This window comes from Vulpes lagopus, chromosome 24, assembly GCF_018345385.1.
Source record: "Vulpes lagopus strain Blue_001 chromosome 24, ASM1834538v1, whole genome shotgun sequence".
NCBI lineage: Eukaryota > Metazoa > Chordata > Mammalia > Carnivora > Canidae > Vulpes > Vulpes lagopus.
This window is the reverse complement of record NC_054847.1, coordinates 29,922,221-29,942,163: the sequence shown is the minus strand read 5'-3', so window position 1 is coordinate 29,942,163 and position 19,943 is coordinate 29,922,221. Positions and strand designations below refer to the sequence as shown.

Sequence of the window (19,943 nt, the reverse complement as noted above, 5' to 3'; positions counted from 1 at the left end):
TTGTGTGAGAGAGGCAGGGAAAGCAAGTAGTTGGCATTTTGAGCCTCTAAAGTAGAAACTATCTTTAATTCAGAGGCTAAGGGACCCCCTAAACACAGAAAGAGGGCTCTGATACGAATTCACCAAGAACAACAACAACTATCCACTAGATTAAAAATGAAGATAGAACGGAGGAAAACTTTTTTGGGAAAACAGTATTTTAGGTGGGTCTCTCGCTCTCACTTGTTTTTTTTTTTTTTTTAAGGATTTATTTATTTATTTGTTCATGAGAGACACAGAGAGAGGCAGAGACACAAGCAGAGGGAGAAGCATGCTCTCTGTGGGGAGCCCAATGCAGGACTCAATCCCAGGACCCAGGGATCACGACCTGAGCCAAAGGCAGACCAATGAGCCACCCAGGTGCCCCATCTCGCTCTCACTCTTATTCTCTCTTTCCTAACTCTTCGTGGCAGGATTTTGCCAAAGTGAAAGCAAGTGATAGGGAGGACAATGCAGGGAAAGAAAACATTATAGGAACAGTTCTTAAGTAGTTTTAGAATAAATTGCTTTTAAGTAAATCATCACACATAAAAATTCTGACTCAATCGGAGTGGACTGAGGCTCTAGTACCTCACATAATTATCAGAAGATTGTTGTACTCACTTGGTCAAGCATTTCTGATCTCAAAAGCATGGACATGTGAATAAATGCTATGTTTGGAGAATAGTAAGTTGTTGGCCCAGTATGAGAGGAACATAGGCAGATCAGCGGTAAGGCAAGAAAGGTAAACTTGGCCAAACAGGTAAGATTATGAAGGACTTTCTCAACAGTTTGAAGTGTATTCCACAAGCCATGAGAGATTTTTGAAAATAGGAATGGTATCATATAGAAACCTATTAATCCTGCAAGTGGGCAAAATACAATATAATAAATACTTCAGTAAATAATAGGAAATGACCACACATCAGTTATTACACAGAAGAGAAAAATATCAAGAACATGGAATAAAAGTGGGATTTTACATAGGTGCCTGGGTGGCGCAGTCAGTTGAATGTCTGACTCCTGGTTTCAGCTCAGGTGGTGATCTTAGGGTTGTGAGATCAAGTCTTGCATCAGGCTCTGCACTCAGCAGAGAGTCTGGTTATGATTCTCTCTCTTGCTCCCTCTAGCCCTCCTCACCATGCTCTCTCACTATAATAAGTAAATAAAATCTTTTTTAAAATTCCTGAAATTAAAAAAAAAAATCCTGAAATTTTATGCATCTTATATGTAGGTGCCTGAAAGTTTAGTCAAGCAATAGAACCAGAAGATGTTTTCTCTAGTTTTTGTGGGTGAATGAGAGTAGATGATTAGTCAATGGAGATTAGAAGAGGAGAAGTAAGAACTCTTAAAATTCTAAACTTTAGACAAAGTTCTTTGAAAAGAGGAAAGGTCAAGATTACCTCTTGCCAAGCAAGCTCTGAGAAGAGAATCGTTGCTATAGACGGAAGGGGGGCCCAGCCTGGATTACTGGTAGTTTGGGTTAACTGGAGGATAGTCTTCTATCAGAGAAAGGGAAACTTTCCCTATCCCTGCTTTGTCACACTGGGTATGGATGGAGGCAATAACATAATAAAAACTGAGATTGGCTATGACCCAGAATTACTTCTTTTCCTTCTTGCAGATGGCCTACGAAGTATCATCTATATAAACAGATGATCTTAAGTTAGGTTGCATCTATTCATACATGTTGACTTTAAGTCTAAACATGTATTACTGATATTTGGGGATGCTGTAATTCATTGCCCTGTAGTGTACAAAGTGGTTTGTGGCATGATGATGCTGATTTCTAGAGATAAAACCAACAGATCAATAAATGATAAATCACACAGTAACAACGATCCTTTTGTGAAAAACAGAAAGGTTGATGGGATATCATACAAAGGTTAACGGCCCAGATCCACTTCTGGAATGGATGAGGAGTAAGGAACTACCAGTGTAACAATCATAATTGGAAAAATTATAAAAGCCCAGTTAGTTAACATTTCTAGAAACTGTCCTAAGGGCAAAAAGCAAATGAAAAACCTTTTTTTGCAACTGCAGTTAGCCCTTACTTATATAGCAAAAGTTTTACTTCAGGTGAGGAAGACAGAATAAGTGGCCCCTATCACCCTTGCCTCAACTCAGTTTTGGCATAGAAGTTTCACACCAGGAGGGAAAAGCCAAGAAGATCAGAGGCTACTGTCTCACCAATTGCCCCACTCAGAAAACAGGAGAATCATTTCAAGAAAAGTTGTCCAGTATCCTTGTCCTTAGTTTCAGAGCAGTGGCTCAGAGATTTTGCCCAGGGCTAGATGCAGGCCATGAAAACAGAGAGTTTTAAAGTTCTCTCCACAATAAGTAATTTTATTTAAAACAGAGTGTAGAAAAGTTCAAGATTAAGAGTATGCTTGAAACAAGTGAGCAAGTAAGAGGAGGCTAGCATCTTTCCATGGGAAACAAGACAAAGAGCAGGCATATGAATGAAGAAATAGAAATGGTTGGATTTATCAGTTCTTTTTTTAAATTTTATTTATTTATTTATTCATGAGAGACACAGAGAGAGAGGAAGGAAAAGCAGGCTCCGTGCAGGAAGCCCGATGTGGGACTCAATCCCGGGACTCCAGGATCACGCCCTGGGCCAAAGGAAGGCACTAAACTGCTGAGCCACCCAGGGGTCCCAGATTTATCAGTTCTTAAACAAAACAAAACAAAAATACCCTAGGGAAATAGGGCTTTTACCAGAGACAACCAAGGCAAGAGAGAGCCAGAAAGAGTCCTTCTAAGTAGGAACAAACTTCAAAGAATAGCCCAAAAACTACTCTAGTAAAAGGGCCAGAATTCAATTGGATCAGACTGTGGAGTAATTTGTGTCCTTGAGCCTTATCAAAAAGAACAGAGCATTCCACTGGGAATCAGGGAAGCTCAAACAGATGTGCAAGATACCAACAGAGGCAGATACCATAACAAAGATCAAGGAAGAAGACAGTTCAAGAGGGCTCTGTTATAAATATTGTCATTACATGGTGACCATGTGGATGGGCAAGTCCAAACCTTTGGAGGAGTATTATCAGAAGCTTGACACAATGGGGGAAATAGACTTCACTGAAATAGCCTAGCTAAGTAATTAAACAAATAAAAAAGCAAACAACAATAAAAAATCCTGGAAGAGAGGATCAGTATCTAGAGTTGACATGCTAACTAAAATGTCAAGTTTTCAACAACAAAATTATAAGACATGCAAAAAACAAGAAAGTAATACCCAAACACAGAGAAAAAGAGTGAATAGAAACTAATTTGTTAGAGAGCCCAGATGTCAGATCTAACAAAGACTTCAAAGGAACTGGTATAAATATGTTCACAGAACCAAAGTAAAGTACTATGGCAAACATTTCAACAGATCTAGAATATTAATAAAGAGAAAGTAATTATTAAAGAAGAACCAAATGGAAATTCCGGAGTTGAAAATATAATGATTGAAATAAAAAATTCAATACAAGGACTCAATAGATTTGAACTGAGAGAAGAAAAAAAGTAAATGAATTTGAAGATAGATCAATAGAGATTTTATATTCTAAATAGAGAAAAAAAGAGAAATGAATTGAGTTTCAGAAGAATATGGACACCACCAAGCAAACCAACATATGCCAAATTGGGAGTAAGAGAAGGAAGAGTGAAAAAGGACTTGAAAACTATTCAAAGAAATAATAGCTGGTAACTTACTAAAGTGTGTATGAATTAGTCTCTAGGTTAGACCATATCTAGAGAATAAAAAATCCTCAATAAATTTAAAAGAAATGAAATCATATAACATATGTTCTCTAATCATAGTGGAATGAAATTAGAAATCAGTAACAGAAAGAAATTGGTAAATTGAAAAACACATAGATATTAAACAACACATTAATGGGTCAAAGTAGAAATAAAAAATGATATTAGAAAATATTTTAAGATGAATTAAAATAAGATACAACGTACCAAAACATATGAGATGAAGATAAAGCTGTGCTTCAAGGCAAATTATAACTGTAAGCATCAATATTAAAAAAGAAGAAAGATCTCAAATTGATAACCTAAACTTCTACCTTAAGACATTGGAACAATAAACAAAATTAAACTAAAAAATAAAAATGAGATTGGAAATAAATGAAATAGAGTATGGACAAGATAGAGAAAAATCAATGAAACTACAGTTTAGTTCTCTGAAAGGTCAGAAAAATTGTGAAACTTTTAGCTAAAGTAACGAAGAAAAAAGACTCACATTATCATAGCAGAAATGAAGGAGATGACATTATTACAGACCCATAGATAAAAAAGTATAAAAAAAAACTCAAAGTAAAAAAATTAGGTAACCCACATGAAACGGACAAATTCTGAAGAGACAAACTATTCAAGAAGAAATAAACCGACTCAAGAAAAAATAGAAAATTTAATAGATCTACAAGTAGAGATTGAATTAGTAATTTAAAAACTTTCCACGATGCATCACTGTAAGTTCATCAGTTGTAACAAATGTACAATTCTGGTGGGGAATGTTGATAATAGGGAAGGATACACATATATATGAGCAGGAAGTATATGGAAAATCTCTGTACTTTCCCTTTAATTTGCTGTGGACCTAAAACTGCTCTAGAAAAACAAAATCTAAAACAAAACACTTTCCACAAATAAAAGCCTAGACCCAGATGGCTTCACTGGTGATTTCTGCCAAACATTTAAAGAAGAATTTATACCAATTATTTACAAACTTTTTCTCAAAAGTACAGGAGGAGAGAGCATTTCTCAACTCATTCTGAAGCCATTATTACTCTGATACAGAAATTAGACAAATACATCACAAGAAAACTAAAGACCAATCTCTCTTATGAATATAGACACAAGCATCCTAAATTAAGGAGAAGGAAACCAAACTAGCAACTTATAAAAAGGATCATACACCATAGCTATGTGGAATTTATCCCAGGAATGTGAGGTTGATTTAACACCCCAAATCAATTAATTTAATATACCAAATCAATAGAACAAAGACAAAGCCCATGCCATGATCTCAATAGACACAGAATAAGCATTTGAGAAAATCCCAAACTTCTTGATAAAAAATACTCTACAAATTAGAATTAGAAAAGGGAACTTCCTCGAATAATAAAAAGCATGTAGTAATAATCCATAGCTCATATCATAATTAACAGTATAAGAACGAGCACCTTCTTCCTAGATTAGGAAAAAGACAAAGGATATCCACTCTTAACACTTCTATTCAACATTGTACTGGAGATTCTAGCCAGGGAAACCAGGCAAGAAAATGAAATTTAAGGCATCTAGACTGGGCATAAGTAAAACTATTCCTATTTTAGATGATACGACCTTATATATAGAAAATCCAAAGGAATTCTCTAAGAAAATATAAAAATTTATAAATGAGTTCAGTAAAGTTGCATGACACAGGATCAATACAAAAAATCAGTCATTCTCTACATCAAATATGAAATGAAATTAAGAAATAATTACATTTAAAATTGTATCAAAGAATAAAATATTTAGGAATAAATTTAGCAAAAGAAGTATAAAATTACACTCAAAAACTACAAAAGAAACTACAGTTGAAGAAAATTAAGACTTAAATAAATGAAAATACATGTTATGTTCATGGATAAACATGAGCCTTAATATTGTTAAGAGGCAATATTTTCCATATTAATCTTTGGATAAAATGCAATCTCTATCAAAAATCACAGCTGACTTCTTTGTAGAAATTGACAAGCTGAACTTAAAATTTATATGGGGATTTAAAGGACCCAGAACATCCAGGACAAACAATCTTGAAAAAGAAGGACAAAGCTGAAAACTTAATTTCTTATATTAAATATCACAAAGCTCAATAATTAAGATGCTATGGTACTGGCATAAAGATAAACATACAAAGCAATGGAATCCAATTGAAAATCCAAAATTTTCATAAATCCATAAATCCAATTTGTGGTCAATTGTTTTCAACAATTGCTAAGGAAATTCAAAGGGGGAAAATAGACTTTCCAAATGGAGCTATGACAAAAAGATACTCATATACTGCTGTATATGATTTTTAAAGGATTATTAGGGAATACAAGTGAAGTGTAAGAATGAAAACCGTTCTCAAACACAACTCAAACACAACTCACTGCCAAATTGCTGATTTTTGCATATCTTCTTCCAGACTTTCATCTATGCTTTTTCTTACAAAGCACTGATAATACTGTACCTAAATTTTATGCATTTTTAACAAAAAAAGCCCAGGCTTCAACAAAGTCTTTGTAAACATTATGTATGATAATATCATAATATTGCACTGTAATTTGCTTTTACCATTCACTACTGTTTATCATTTAAGTTCTTTCCAAATTTAATTATTATAAATAAGCTTGCAAAGTTTCCTTGGGATAAGGTTTTTTCTATACTTCTTTGGAATAGATTTTAGAAAATTGGGTCAAGGATAATAATATCTTTAGGCTTCTGATATACACATATATCTTAACTACTTTCTAAGAGTTGTACCAGTTTACATTTAGTAGCAGTGTAAAAAAATACAGTTGACCCTTGAACAACATGAGGGTCAGGGGCACTGACCCTCTGCATAGTTGAATATCCACATAGAACTTCTGACTCCCAAAAAACTTTACTAATGACTTATCATTGACTTGAGCCTTAGAGAATAACATAAAGTCAATTAACACATATTTTGTATGTTATGTGTATTATACACTGAATACTTGCAGTAACATAAGCTAGAGAAAAGAAACTGTTAAGAAAATCAAAAGGAAAATACATTTACAGTATTGTCTCAAAAACAATTTGCATATAAGTGAACCCATCCAGTTCAGATCCATGTTGTTCAAAGTACAATTGTTCCTGCTTCTATACATCTTCACCAACATACTTCATTTTCACGAACATTATCATCTTTAAAAGTCCTTAAACCATGGATCTGAAATTTTACTTACAACCTATATTAGAAGAAGAACACATTTTAAGTTTGGTAATGGGGGTAATATCAATATTTTCTATAAAGGTTTTGCTTAACAGCAAGGAAATAATAAACAAAATTAAAAGGCATCCTACAGAATAGGAGAATATATTTGCAAATGACACACTAGATAAAGGACCAGTATCCAAAATCTATGAAGAACTTATCAGGGATGCCTGGGTGGCACAGTAGTTGAACATCTGCCTTTGGCTCAGGGAGTGATCCTGGTGTCCCGGGATCAAGTCCAGCATCAGGCTTCTCATGGGGAGTCTGCTTCTCCCTCTGTCTCTCTCTGTGTCTCTTATGAATAAATAAACAAAATCTTTAAGAACTTCTCAAACTCAATACCTCAAACCCAAATAATACAGTTAAAGAAACGGGCAGAAGACATGAACAGACATTTCTCCAAAGAAGACATTCAAATGGCCAAAAGATACATGAAAAATGCTCAACATCCTTCATCATCAGGGAAATACAAATCAAAATGAGATACTGCCTCACACCTGTCAGAATGGCTAAAATTATCAACTCAGGTAATAACAGAGGTAAGTGAGGGTGTAGAGAAAGGGGAACCATCTTAAACTATTAGTGGGAATGCAAACTGGTACAGCCACTGTGGAGAACAGTTAAGGAGGTTCCTCAAAAAGTTAAAAATAGAACTAACCCTATAACTCAGCAATTGTACTACTGGTATTTATCCAAAGGATGCAAAAATACTGATTTGAAATGACACATGCACACCGTTGTTTACAGCAGTACTATCAACAATAACCAAATTATGGAAAGAGTCCCAATGTCCATTGATCAATGAATAGATAAAGGGGAAATGGTATGTATACATACATATAAATATATATATGTGTGTGTGTGTATGTATATATAATGGAATATTATTCAGCCATCAAAAGAATGAAATCTTGCCATTTGAAAGATGTGGATACAACTAGAGTGTATTATGCTAAGTGAAGTAAGTCAGTCAGAGAAGGAATACCATATGATTTCATTCATATGGGGAACTGAAGAAAAAATAGATGAAAATAGGGGAAGAGGGCCAGTCCAGCAAATCCCTGGAGGCCGCGGTGGGAAGATTCCTCCGGGCTTCGATTGCCAGACATGTGAGTGCTAGTCCATAGGGCATCTCTGCCTCTGCAGCCCTTAGACCTGCTGCTTCCAGAAGAACATGCCTGACAAATGTATTGTGGTCTGGTTCTGGTCAAGCAAAATTCGCTTTTAGCACCAGTTCCTCCTATCACACTCCTGCCGTCACCCAGCACGCGCCCTACTTTAAGGGCACCGCCGTTGTCAACGGAGAGTTCAAAGATCTAACCCTCAATAACTGTAAGGGGAGATATTTGGTGCTTTTCTTCTATCCGTTGGACTTCACCTTTGTGTGTCCTACAGAAATTGTTGCTTTTAGTGACAAAGCCAAAGAATTTCACGACGTGAACTGTGATGTTGTTGCAGTGTCAGTGGATTCCCACTTCATCCATCTCGCCTGGATCAACACACTGCAGAAGAATGGCAGTTTGGGCCACATGAACATTGCACTCCTGTCAGATCTGACTAAACAGATTTCTCGAGACTATGGCATGCTGTTAGAAGGCCCTGGTATTGCTCTAAGAGGTCTCTTCATCACTGACCCCAATTGAGTCATCAAGCATTTGAGTGTCAATGATCTCCCTGTGGGCCGAAGTATGGAAGAGACCCTCTGCTTGGTGAAGGCATTCCAGTTTGTGGAAACCCATGGAGAAGTCTGCCCAGCAAACTGGACCCCGGATTCTCCTATATTCAAGCCAGATCCAAGTGCTTCCAAAGAATACTTTGAGAAGGTAAATCAGTAGGTCATCACGTGTCCCCACCTCTTCTCACATCAGAAGAGCACAGTTGGAACTCACCTTTAGCATTTCAAAAATGATTATTTATAGAAGATAAAATACCTATTATGCTTATATTCATAAATAATCTAAATGTTTTGTTTTTTGTAACACTGGCCAAGGCTTTTAAATGTATTCACATACTTTAATTGGTAACCTCTTGATGGCTAGCTAGTTTGTAGGATGCTAGTTCACCTAGTCCTTGCATTGTGTCTTCATTGGAAAGAGGAAACATTCTTCTTTGTTGGCCTTACTTGAACCTTTATGTTCACCAGAGTAGTACAACAAGCACTGAAGCTTGTGATCAAAGGTCCTGAAACTTTGTTGAATTTCTTTGCGATAAACTAAATTTTCTTTTAAGGCAGCAAAAATCATACATATTTTTAAGGTGTTAACATCAGTGGTCTAATGTAATAACTCTTGCAATGGCTGTATGTGTACTTGAAAAAAATGTGAATCATGTTTTTAAAAAAAGCATGGTGGCAGAGTGACTTAAGTGATCATGTGTGTCTCTTATCCCAGAGATTAACATAGTTATTTTACTTATTTGTTAGCTGACGTAGGGTCTACATACAATTCTAGATACTGATTGGATATAATTATAAAGGACATTTATTGAATCCAGGAATTGCATTCTGAAATCATTGTAATTATTTTCTTTTCTGAAGTGCTCAATGTAAAGTACATAATAAACATATTTTAAAATAAAAAAGAAAACAGGGCAAGGGAAGGAAAGATAAAATAAGATAAAAAGAGAGAGGGAGTCACACCATAAGAGACTCCAACAATAGAGATCAAACTGAGGGTAATGGAGGGGAGTTGGTTGGTGGGATGGGTTAAGTGGGTGAAAGGTATTAAGGAGGGTACTTGTGATGAGCACTGGGTATTGGTAGATGATGAATCATTAACTTCTACTCCTGAAACCAATACTGCACTATATGCTAACTATCTTGAATTTAAATAAAATCTTGGAAGAAAAACAAACAAAAAAACACCAAAATAAAACAAAAACAAAAAAACAAACACAAAAGGTTTTGCATAGTTTTATGAGATTAATGTACCATACATTAAATAGGAGTCAAGTTAATTTTTCTTATTCTGGAAAAGAATGGATTTTTATCAGTCAGATCACATAAATACAAGGCACTGTAGCAGAAGTGGAAGAATGTGATGGAAAGGTATAAGCACAAAAACAGTTCAATAACAATACGAGATTTTAAGGTTTCAGAAAATAGCATAAGGTCTCAAGGTCGGTATAAAATTATTATCAAAAAAGCAGCATGTGGGTGTTGTACATAAGTGATGAATCACTAACTTCTATTCTAGAAACCAATATTATACTATATGTTAACTAAAAAAACTTAAAAAAACAAAACAACAACATGGAAAATAAAGCTTCTATATGTTCAAAGGAGAGAAATCACCTCAAGTTAGAATGAGATTTATTTTCTAATCACAGAACTTAGTACATATATAGGAAACCTAGAAAAGTCTTTGTCTTAACATATTCAAAAGTCCTTAAACAATAAATGTCAAAATTTATAAAAAATTCTAATGTTTGATTAATGTTTCTAACATCTGAGCATTAATATGCACACTAATAGCTTTCATTTTGAGATTACTGTTTTTTCTCTCTTCATTATTTCTTCAAGACTCTCTTCTAACAAATTTGTTTGTGATATATGATAGTAAATTCATCCTTGCAGTGAGTGGTTAATTGTACCTGTGGTTCATCTAGTCCTGTCATCAGGGCTTTCTTTTCCTTGGTATGTATGGATTTGTGCTTGGAATACCTATTCTAATGTACTAGTGAGTTGATGGCATTGCATTCTTTGGTCTAATATCTATCACACAGAAAAATATCTTTCTTGGGTAGTAGTAGAATATTATTTATGTTAAATGAAAACCACTATCAGTTTAGTCAATGCTATGGATGAATTTCCATCTTATTACTTTGAAGAAATCAATTCACTTTTATTCAATGTCTGATGTTTACACACACGTGCACACACACACATACACAAAACGCATTTTTACAGTACTTTTAAGAAATAGTTCATGAGTTTTTGTAAGATGGAGAAGCTTTTACGTTAAACTTGAAGAGCTTAAGAATCTGCCACCAAGAAAGCCACAGTTCCATATCCAAAGACTAAAGACAAAACAGAGTTCCCATAACCTAAATATTCATCAACCAAACAAAAGTTCTCATATCATAAAATACTGATTAGTGTATACATCACTCATTAATTATTCCCTACTCAAATATTCTTTCCTCTTTAACACTAAAAAGCCTGTCCTTACCTATTAAGATAAAGGTTCTGTTAGTTGGTCTTACCTTCATCATTGGATGTTGCAACTGTATCTATTCATTTAGGATTCTATTTATGACTATAAAAAATATAACACAATTGACAATAATATAATATAAAATGACTCAAAGTCAATATCAAAGAAAAATGCAGGATTCCATGAGGCATGAGGTTAGTGAAAGTGGTACTTGAGCACTACTCAAATTGCACATAACCCCAGTTAAGACAGTTAAAAGGTGAAATAGAGAAGATTAGCAAGGATTATGACTCCACAGATGCGCCAAAGGTGAATAATCTGAATATCTAAGATTGGAGAGATCCTTGGGAAAATTGAAAAAATAAACAAAAAAGACCCTGAATATTTTTGCAAAACAATCCTCTTTAAAAGCATCCTAGAAGGTTAAACATTAATAGCTGGATGTCATATTGTGTTATCAACTGTGTTAGAAATAACAGAAAAGAAAATGAAAATGTCATTCATTCTTTATGGAGTTTCATTATTTTACAGTTAAAATTATAACCTGTACTTAAATAGCCTTTGGTTTAGTACTTTTCATAATAAAGTCCTACTAAACCTTCCCTTTCTATTCCCATGCTCCTACTATTTACTATACATCTTTCGTTTCTATTTCATTTAGATTCCTTGTTCTGGTATTGATTCTTAGGTAAAAGCAATAGTACAGGATAGGCATAAAAAGAATTTTGATTCTTAAAAATGAATACAGATTAAGTGAATTCCTTTTTAACATGGATGTGAAACTTAATTTCATGTGCTCATAAACAATGCATTCCATAGGCCTAGTATAGTGTTAACAAAGAAAGCAATTGTCATCCTCAATCTTTGTTTATACCTTGAGAGATTTCAATGCACAATGTAAGGTATTGGGTGAACAAGTAATTAAAGCTCACCTAAATAAACAGAGGTCTGTAAAGTCTGGGAGATTAAAATCAATGAAAAGTTATATGGTAAGTCAGCTCAGGGATCGAAATACAGAAGAAATATGATCATAACTCTGATTAACCTTGCTGTAATATTTCTCAGCAACTAAGGGTTTTTAAAGATATATATTAAAAGTCAAATGACATGGATATGGAATAATCAATCTATCATATGAAAAGCAAGGATCATTTGGAAAGTGATAAAAATCAATTGATAGTTTTCCAAGATGATAGGAAAATATATTCATTTACTTAGAAGAGGAAAAAAACCTTTATGTTAAGTAATCCAACCGTTAAATAAAATGTCAGATTTCATGTTTGTAAGAACAATTACTTTAATCACAATAACTATTTTTTTTAATTGAAATATTATTGATATACCATATGGAAACGAGAATACCAGTAATAGAAACAAATGTTTGCTGATGTTTAAACAACTAAAACTTTAACCTAAGGATAGTATTCTGAAGAATAAGTAGGAAAAAGGATAGTATTCTGAAGAATAAGTTGGAAAAAAATGAATGCAGTAGCCAGGTATAAGTACAAGTACCAATTAACAATTGCCATATGATAATATGGGTGATTTTAGCCAGATATTCTGATTATTCAATTAACATCAGAGATGAGAATTTTAATATTAAATTTCCTAACTTTGAAAGATTATAGGATACAAATGACATAAGCCTGCCCACTGAATCTGGCCTATAGGCCAGTGGTGTTGCAAATCTAGAATAAAGTAATGCTATTTTTATTTATAACTGACTTATATTTGTAGTAAGGAAAATGTTTCAAATACTTTAGTCCAATTTTCTCATGTCAATCCTATTAACATTCTTTAGTAAGTTTACAAATGGAAATAATAAAATTATGATATTTTAAAAAATATTTTATTTATTTGAGAGGAGGAGGAGAGAGAGAGAGAGCACAGAGAGAAAAGCAGACTCCTCTGAGCAGGGAGCGTGATGCCACTTGATCCCAGGAGTCTTATCACGACACAAGCTGAAGGCAGATGCTTAACTGCCTGAGCCACCCAGGTGCCCTTGTAAGATCTTCTCAATTATGCTTTCATTTCCAAATGTCTTGGCATTGGGTAGGAGGCAGAAAAGAGAAGTTAAGTGTGCATCCAAACCTGTGAACATTTAGTGAAGAACAATGACAATCTCAAAGATATACAACTACAATCTAGACTCCTTTCTTTGTTTTCCTTCAGTTATCCCTCAGTTATTCAGAATGACAGAGTGCTATAAACTGCACTGTCTATTTGTTTCAGGAGCAGATGGGAAAAGTAGCTGCTTTAAAATGTGATTAAAATATGAGCCCTCTGTTTCGTATTTATTTTTCTTTTTAAGCTTCAGATTTTAGGCTTAAGCAACATTAATCAAGGGAAGAAGGACCAGACAGCTACTGTAGCCCTAGTCCAACGTTTATGTCTCTGCATGGGAAATGCTATAAAAACAAACAAATAATCACAGCAAATAGACAATAGACTCTATCTTTTGCAAAATCTGAGGGAAAAAAAATATCACTCATATAATGTTGGGGTGAGTCCAGTGTGGTGTACAATCTTTATGGAGGGTAACTAGTCAATATTTGTTTAAATTAAAAATGCATTTACTATTTTGTATTCTGGTTATGGTGATGGTTATGCAAATCTATGCATGTGTTAAAATTTACAGACTGGTACATCAAAAGAAAGAAGTCGGTTTTACTGTATAATAATTTTTTAAAAAGAACAAGTGCAAAAAAAAAACAAAACAAAAACAAGTGAGCCTAGTAAGCCTAGTATACTAGTATATCCTAGTACCAGGGTTGTGGCTATTTTCAGGTTAATAATTACATCATTTTAATGGTGGGTAATGCTGACAGTTCCCATCCATTACCTCATCTCATTTTATAATTACCCAATTAGCATAGGGACTAGTCTCCAATTTTTGCAGAAGAGTACACCAAGGCTCCATGAGAGGGGAAGTGACTTGCCTAAAGTCACATGGCAATGGAATAATGAAGGCCAGACTAAAACCTGTGCCTGTCAGGCCAAATTGTGGCTGTCTGCACAATTATAAACAGCCTCCAACCCCAATGTCCCCACCCTCTGTTGTTCTGAGATGGCTGAACAATAAAGATATTTTTAAGTGCATTTACTCTTTGGTCCAGCGATCCTGCTTTGGAAGTTTAACCTACAGATATCCTACACATGCACAAAACAACAATATTCAAAATTTTTTTTTCACTGAGGCAGTGTTTACATCACCAAAGATTGAAAGTAACTCAAACATTCCTCCACAAGGCGCTGATTAAATAAACTATGACAGACTTCCAATGGAAAATCATGTGGCTCTAAACAGGAATAAAGAATATTAAAAAAAAACAAAACCAAAACAAACAACCTCCCGTTCAGAACTCCAAGGTAAATTGTTCAGCAAGAAAAGCAAAGTGCAAAACAAAATATATTGTACACTGCCTTTGTGTAAGAAAGGTGAGTATACATCAATACCTCTATCTGTTAGTATGCTATGTGTACAAAAATGAAAGGGTACACAAGAAACTAGTAACAGCTTTGACCAGAATGGGTTGGTGGTGGGAGAAGATGGAGACAGTGTTATAAAAGCAAGATTCTCGGTGAATCTTTTAAAGATATATATAGATATATCTACATATATCTATATATAAAGATCTTATTTATTCATAAGAGACAATGAGAGAGAGAGAGAGAGAGGCAGAGTCATAGGCAGAAAGAGAAGCAGGCTCCTCGCAGGGAGCCTGATGTGGGACTCGATCCCGGGACTCCAGGATTACGCCCTCGGCCAAAGGCAAACACCCAATCGCTGAGCCACCCAGGCATTCCTTTTTAATGTTGTTTTGAGTTTTGAACCATATGTGAAAAGTTAAGACAGTTAAGAAAGAAAGGGATTATAGGCAGCTGAGTGGAGCTATAAGTTTATGTATTAACCTTTTACTTTGTTCCCAAAAGCAGCAATTTTACTCAATCTTTCTCCTGGTTCTAGCAAGAACAAAGCATGTTTCACTTAGAGTAGTTTCTGCTACTGTGAGTCTGAAGGAAGGGAAAATCTGTATTGGGGACTTAGGTGGAGAACACATTTATTGTGACTTAAAAAGAGCCATCAATAAAGGATAAGCAGCTTTTAGTTCCTAGATTTGTTCAGTATAGTCCACTAAAGGTATGCATTAATTTTACCTGAATAGGGAAGGAAAGACCTGCTCATCTGACTTCAGAACTAAAATTAGGATTCCTTTATTTCTGTTTCAAATTGCTACGAACTAAATATTGTATGCTGTGTGTTTGAAAGAGCAAAGGATTCTAAAACCTTGGTCTCAGCAGTTAAACTGTCAAATACAAATACTAGATAATCTGTATCTACTTCACTGTCATCCCCTAAGAATCATTCTTCATAGAACCCTTACTGAGAATTTTTCCTTATTGCAACAAGTACAGAATGATTTGTTAGTGAAACAAACTTTCTGGTTCAGGTTACCTGCTTTCCATAGGAGCTCTGTAAAACTGCTGTAAATGATGAGGAACAATCATAGCTTTGATTGATCTAGAAACATTTCTAGAGTGATGTGCAGTTTACAGATTGAATTCTCGTATCTTATTTCATTTCATCTTTACACTCTGATATGTGGGTATCATTAGCTCTGGGGCGCCTGGGTGGCTCAGTGGGTTGAGCATCTGACTCTTGATTTTGGCTCAGGTCATGATCTCATGGTTGTGGGATCCAGCCTCTTGTCCAGCTCTGTGCTCAACACAGAATCTGACTGTCCCTCTCCCTTGGCTCCTTCCCCCTGTTCATGCTCTTGTTCTCTCTCTTTTTCTATCTCTAAAACAAATAAATAAAACAAATAAATAAAACAAATAACATCTTAAAAATTCATCCTCCAGAGATTGCCAGAGGCCAGACTGGAACCCAGAGCTGACTGTGAGACCAATTGATTTTCTATTTTCACACAGTTATAAATATATATGCATATACATATATAACTATATGTGTGTACATATATATAAAACTATATAATTATAAGTGCCTGCCACACATGACTAATTTATTTATTTATTTTTTAAAGATTTTATTTATTTATTCATGAGAGACACAGAGAGAGAGAGAGAGAGGAAGAGACACAAGCAGAGGGAGAAGCAGGCTCCATGCAGGGAACCCGATGTGGGACTCGATCCTGGGTCTCCAGGATCACACCCTGGGCTGAAGGCGGCGCTAAACCACCAAGCCACCTGGGCTGCCCGCATGACTAGTTTAGAGATAATAATAGTTATTATCTGATGAGAAGGTTAAGTCTTAAAATTGATCTGTAAGGAAAAAATATACAGTCATCAAAAATACCTTTGGAGATAATTTAAATCACCCACCAAGCAAAAAACATAGTGTGGGTGGCTTAAAAATCTGGTTATCTTAAATTTAGGAGTACAAATTAAAATATCATATACACTAGGGTATATATAAACATAATATCACATTACATGTATTTCCCAAAAGAGGATGATAATGGGTGAATTTCTACAATTAAATGTAAATATCATGGAACTCCACTGTACAAATAATAGCCAATATTCACTGAGAGCTTATTGTGAGTCACATATTATGCTAATGTTTTATATATTACCATATTTAATTATTTACAGATGTCTATAAGGTAGATCCAAACTCATAAATACAGATGAGGAAACAGAAGTCTTTGAACGTTTGAGTCACACAGGAAGTATCAATGCCATGATTTGTACCCATTCATTTTGACTCTAGAAGTCATAGCCCTAGAATATGAATTGGTGTTCATATTCCTATTTGGATGCACCATAACTGCATTAAACAAGGCAGCAGAAGGAACCTTATATATCCAAGATGATAAGTTTGATAAAGATTCGTAACCTAATTTCCAAATTCTTATGTGAAAATTATGGCAATAGGACTTCTGGTCAAGATGGCACCAGGAATACACATTTTAGAGACATATTTGTCAAATACTTAGTATTATAAAGCACAGAGAGAAAAAAAATTAAAAGATATATGTGTACTAAAAGTAAAAATCCCCATGTAACAGAATACAAAGCAGTAAGCAAGGCTGATAGTGTAGACTTGTTAGGTTCCAGGTCTGGTAGCAGTCAGAGGCACCAGTGGTTGGAAGTGCACAGTAGTGGAGATTAAAAAGAACTACCTGGCAAAAGAGTTCAGCCAGTTTTGCTGCATAAAATCTGCACTGAGGTGTGATTCATCAAATTCTGAAAAAGAGGCTGTAAAAAAGCTCAGTTAAGAGCTTTTATGCAAACCCAGGGAGCCAAAGGATGAAGACAAAGCCTACCTCTTACAACACAGGCCAATCTCACTCCCCCAACATCCTCTCTGAATCAGTGATTAGAATAAGCAGAAAATGATGAGATAAAAGAAAACAAATTCCCCTCAAGATAAGCCTGCAAATTAATTTCCAAAGCATATGAGGAAAACTTAAAGCCAAGAAAGACAAAAACCTCAACAATTTTAGTAGAGTACGTAAAGTTAAAAGAGAAATATGCAAAACAAATACATACACAGAACAATCAGAAAATATCTTAAAAATAAAATTTTAAGATTCTTAAAGAAATAAAATAACATCTAAAAAGAGAACAAAAAAAAAACCCTATGAAACAAAATCAACAGAAAAGATAACACATGTATATGAAAATATACAACAGAAAACTTTGAAAATGAAAATATATTAACTGGAAAAGAAAACCCTAGTGGACATCAGATATTCTAAACTGGTGCAGTAAACTGGAAAACAGGATCGAGAAATTCACAAAGAATAAGATACTGAGAGGGGTGCCTGGCTGGCTCAGTCAGTAGAGCTAGACTCCTGATCTCGGGGTTGTAAGTTTGAATCCCATGTTGGGTGCAGAGATTACTTAAAAATAAAATATTTAGGGGTGCCTAAGTAAGTGGTACAGTTGGTTAAGCCTCTGACTCTTGGTTTTGGATAAGGTTGTAATCTCAGTGTCATGGGATCTAGCACTCCATCCGGCTCTGCCCTCAAGGAGGCTGCCTCAGATTCTCTCTCCCTCTGTCCCTCCTGCTTGTGCTCCCTTTCTCTAAAATAAATAAACAAATAATAATAAAAAAAGAATAAGATACTGAGGTAAAAAGAGATGAAAGCTGGGAAAGACTAGTTAACAGTCAAGGGGGAATAGATGCTTTAACATGTAACCAAACAAAAATTTCAGAAGTAGAAGATAAGAAGGCAGATAAGCAATGTTTGAATGTTAATGGCTGAGATATTTCCAGTACTAAAGGTCAATATGATATCTGTGATCAAAAGCATCATCATTAAATCTATAAAAAATATATGAAAAAAAATTCACACCTCAACCTTTCACACAGCAAAGTGCAAAAAACAAAGTTTAATAAGAAAATCTCAATACTATGAGAGAGAGAGGGAGAGAGAGAAAGATTACTTGTAAAAGAACTATAATTAAATGGCACACTTCTAGTCTATATCCAAAGATTCTTGAAGATATTAGAGTAATATTACCAAAGTACTGATGGAAAAAAATTGCAACCTAAACATTTAAAACAAGCTAAATTACCATTAAGTAGTGGGCTAAAACAAAAATATTTTTAGGCCTATAAAAACTAGCTTATCACTTGACATGTTTATTGAAATAACTACTTATAGCAAAAGAAACCCTGAACAGTGTGGGAAGACATGAGATGTAAGAGACAGTTGTAAGCACAGAAATCAAACTAATGTCTCTTTTAAAATAAAAGTAACAAAACACAAAAGTGGAATTACAGTTCTAAACAAAATTGTTAAGGAAGGTGACAGATAAAATGTGAAGATTATTTAGGGACACAATATTCTAAGTTATTTTAAATTTCATGAGGAAATACTACAGTATTTATATATATTAAAAATTTATGAGTAATAATTAAAAGAATAGAAACATGAATTTATAGCTTCCAAACCAGAAGAATGGGGGGAATAAAGGAGAAAGGAAAGAAAAAAAAAACTAAAATAAAATGGTAAAAATGAGTCCAAATGTAACTGTAACTACAATAAACATAAACTTTTTAAAAGAAAAATACTATCAAAATGGGATTAGAAAAATGAACCCAGCTTTATTATGCTCAGAGGCATACACCTAAGAACATGAGGTTTGGTGGCATAAAAATAAAAAAGAATGGAAAAGATATTCCAGGCAAGTACTAGCACAAGGAAACTATGAATGTAGAAGACTTTAACAACACAATTAATAAGCTTTTCAAAAGCTGCATATAAAAAAACCCCACTCTTTGTAAAGCTTATTAATTGTGTGTTCCTCTGAGCATAGAACTCCTATGAAGCATACATGATAATTGATTTAATTTCTTCACTACTGGTCTGTTCAAGTTTTCTCTTTCCTCTTGTTTCAGTCTTGGTAGTTTATCTAAGAATTTATCCATTTCTTCCAGGTTATCCAATTTGTTAGCATATGGTTTTTCATGATACTATCTTATAACTGTTTGTATATACGTAGTATTGGTTGTTATTTCTTCTATTTGTGATTTTATTTATTTGGGTCTTTTTTCTTTTTGGTAAGTCTGGTTAGAGGTTTATCAATTTTATTAATTTTTTCAAAGATCAGTTCCTGGTTTCATTGATCTATTCTACTGTTTTTTTTTTAAAGTTTCTATATCATTTATTTCTGTTCTAATCTTTATTATTTTCTTCCTTCTCCTGGCTTTAGACTTTTTTTTTTTTTTTTCTGATTCTAGCTCCTCTATATGTAAGGTTAGGTTGTTTGAGATTTTTCTTGCTTCTTGACATAGGCCTATATTGTCATAT

General features: G+C 34.4%; 1 protein-coding gene and 1 pseudogene across 9 annotated transcripts in view; one reads left to right on the top strand and one right to left on the bottom strand.

Annotated features, from left to right (window-relative positions):
• The window catches only part of MBD5 (methyl-CpG binding domain protein 5), a 438,997-nt gene that overhangs the window by 162,300 nt on the left and 256,754 nt on the right, over positions 1-19,943 (bottom strand). The window lies entirely within an intron of this gene.
• On the top strand, positions 8,014-9,576 carry LOC121482019 (annotated as a pseudogene).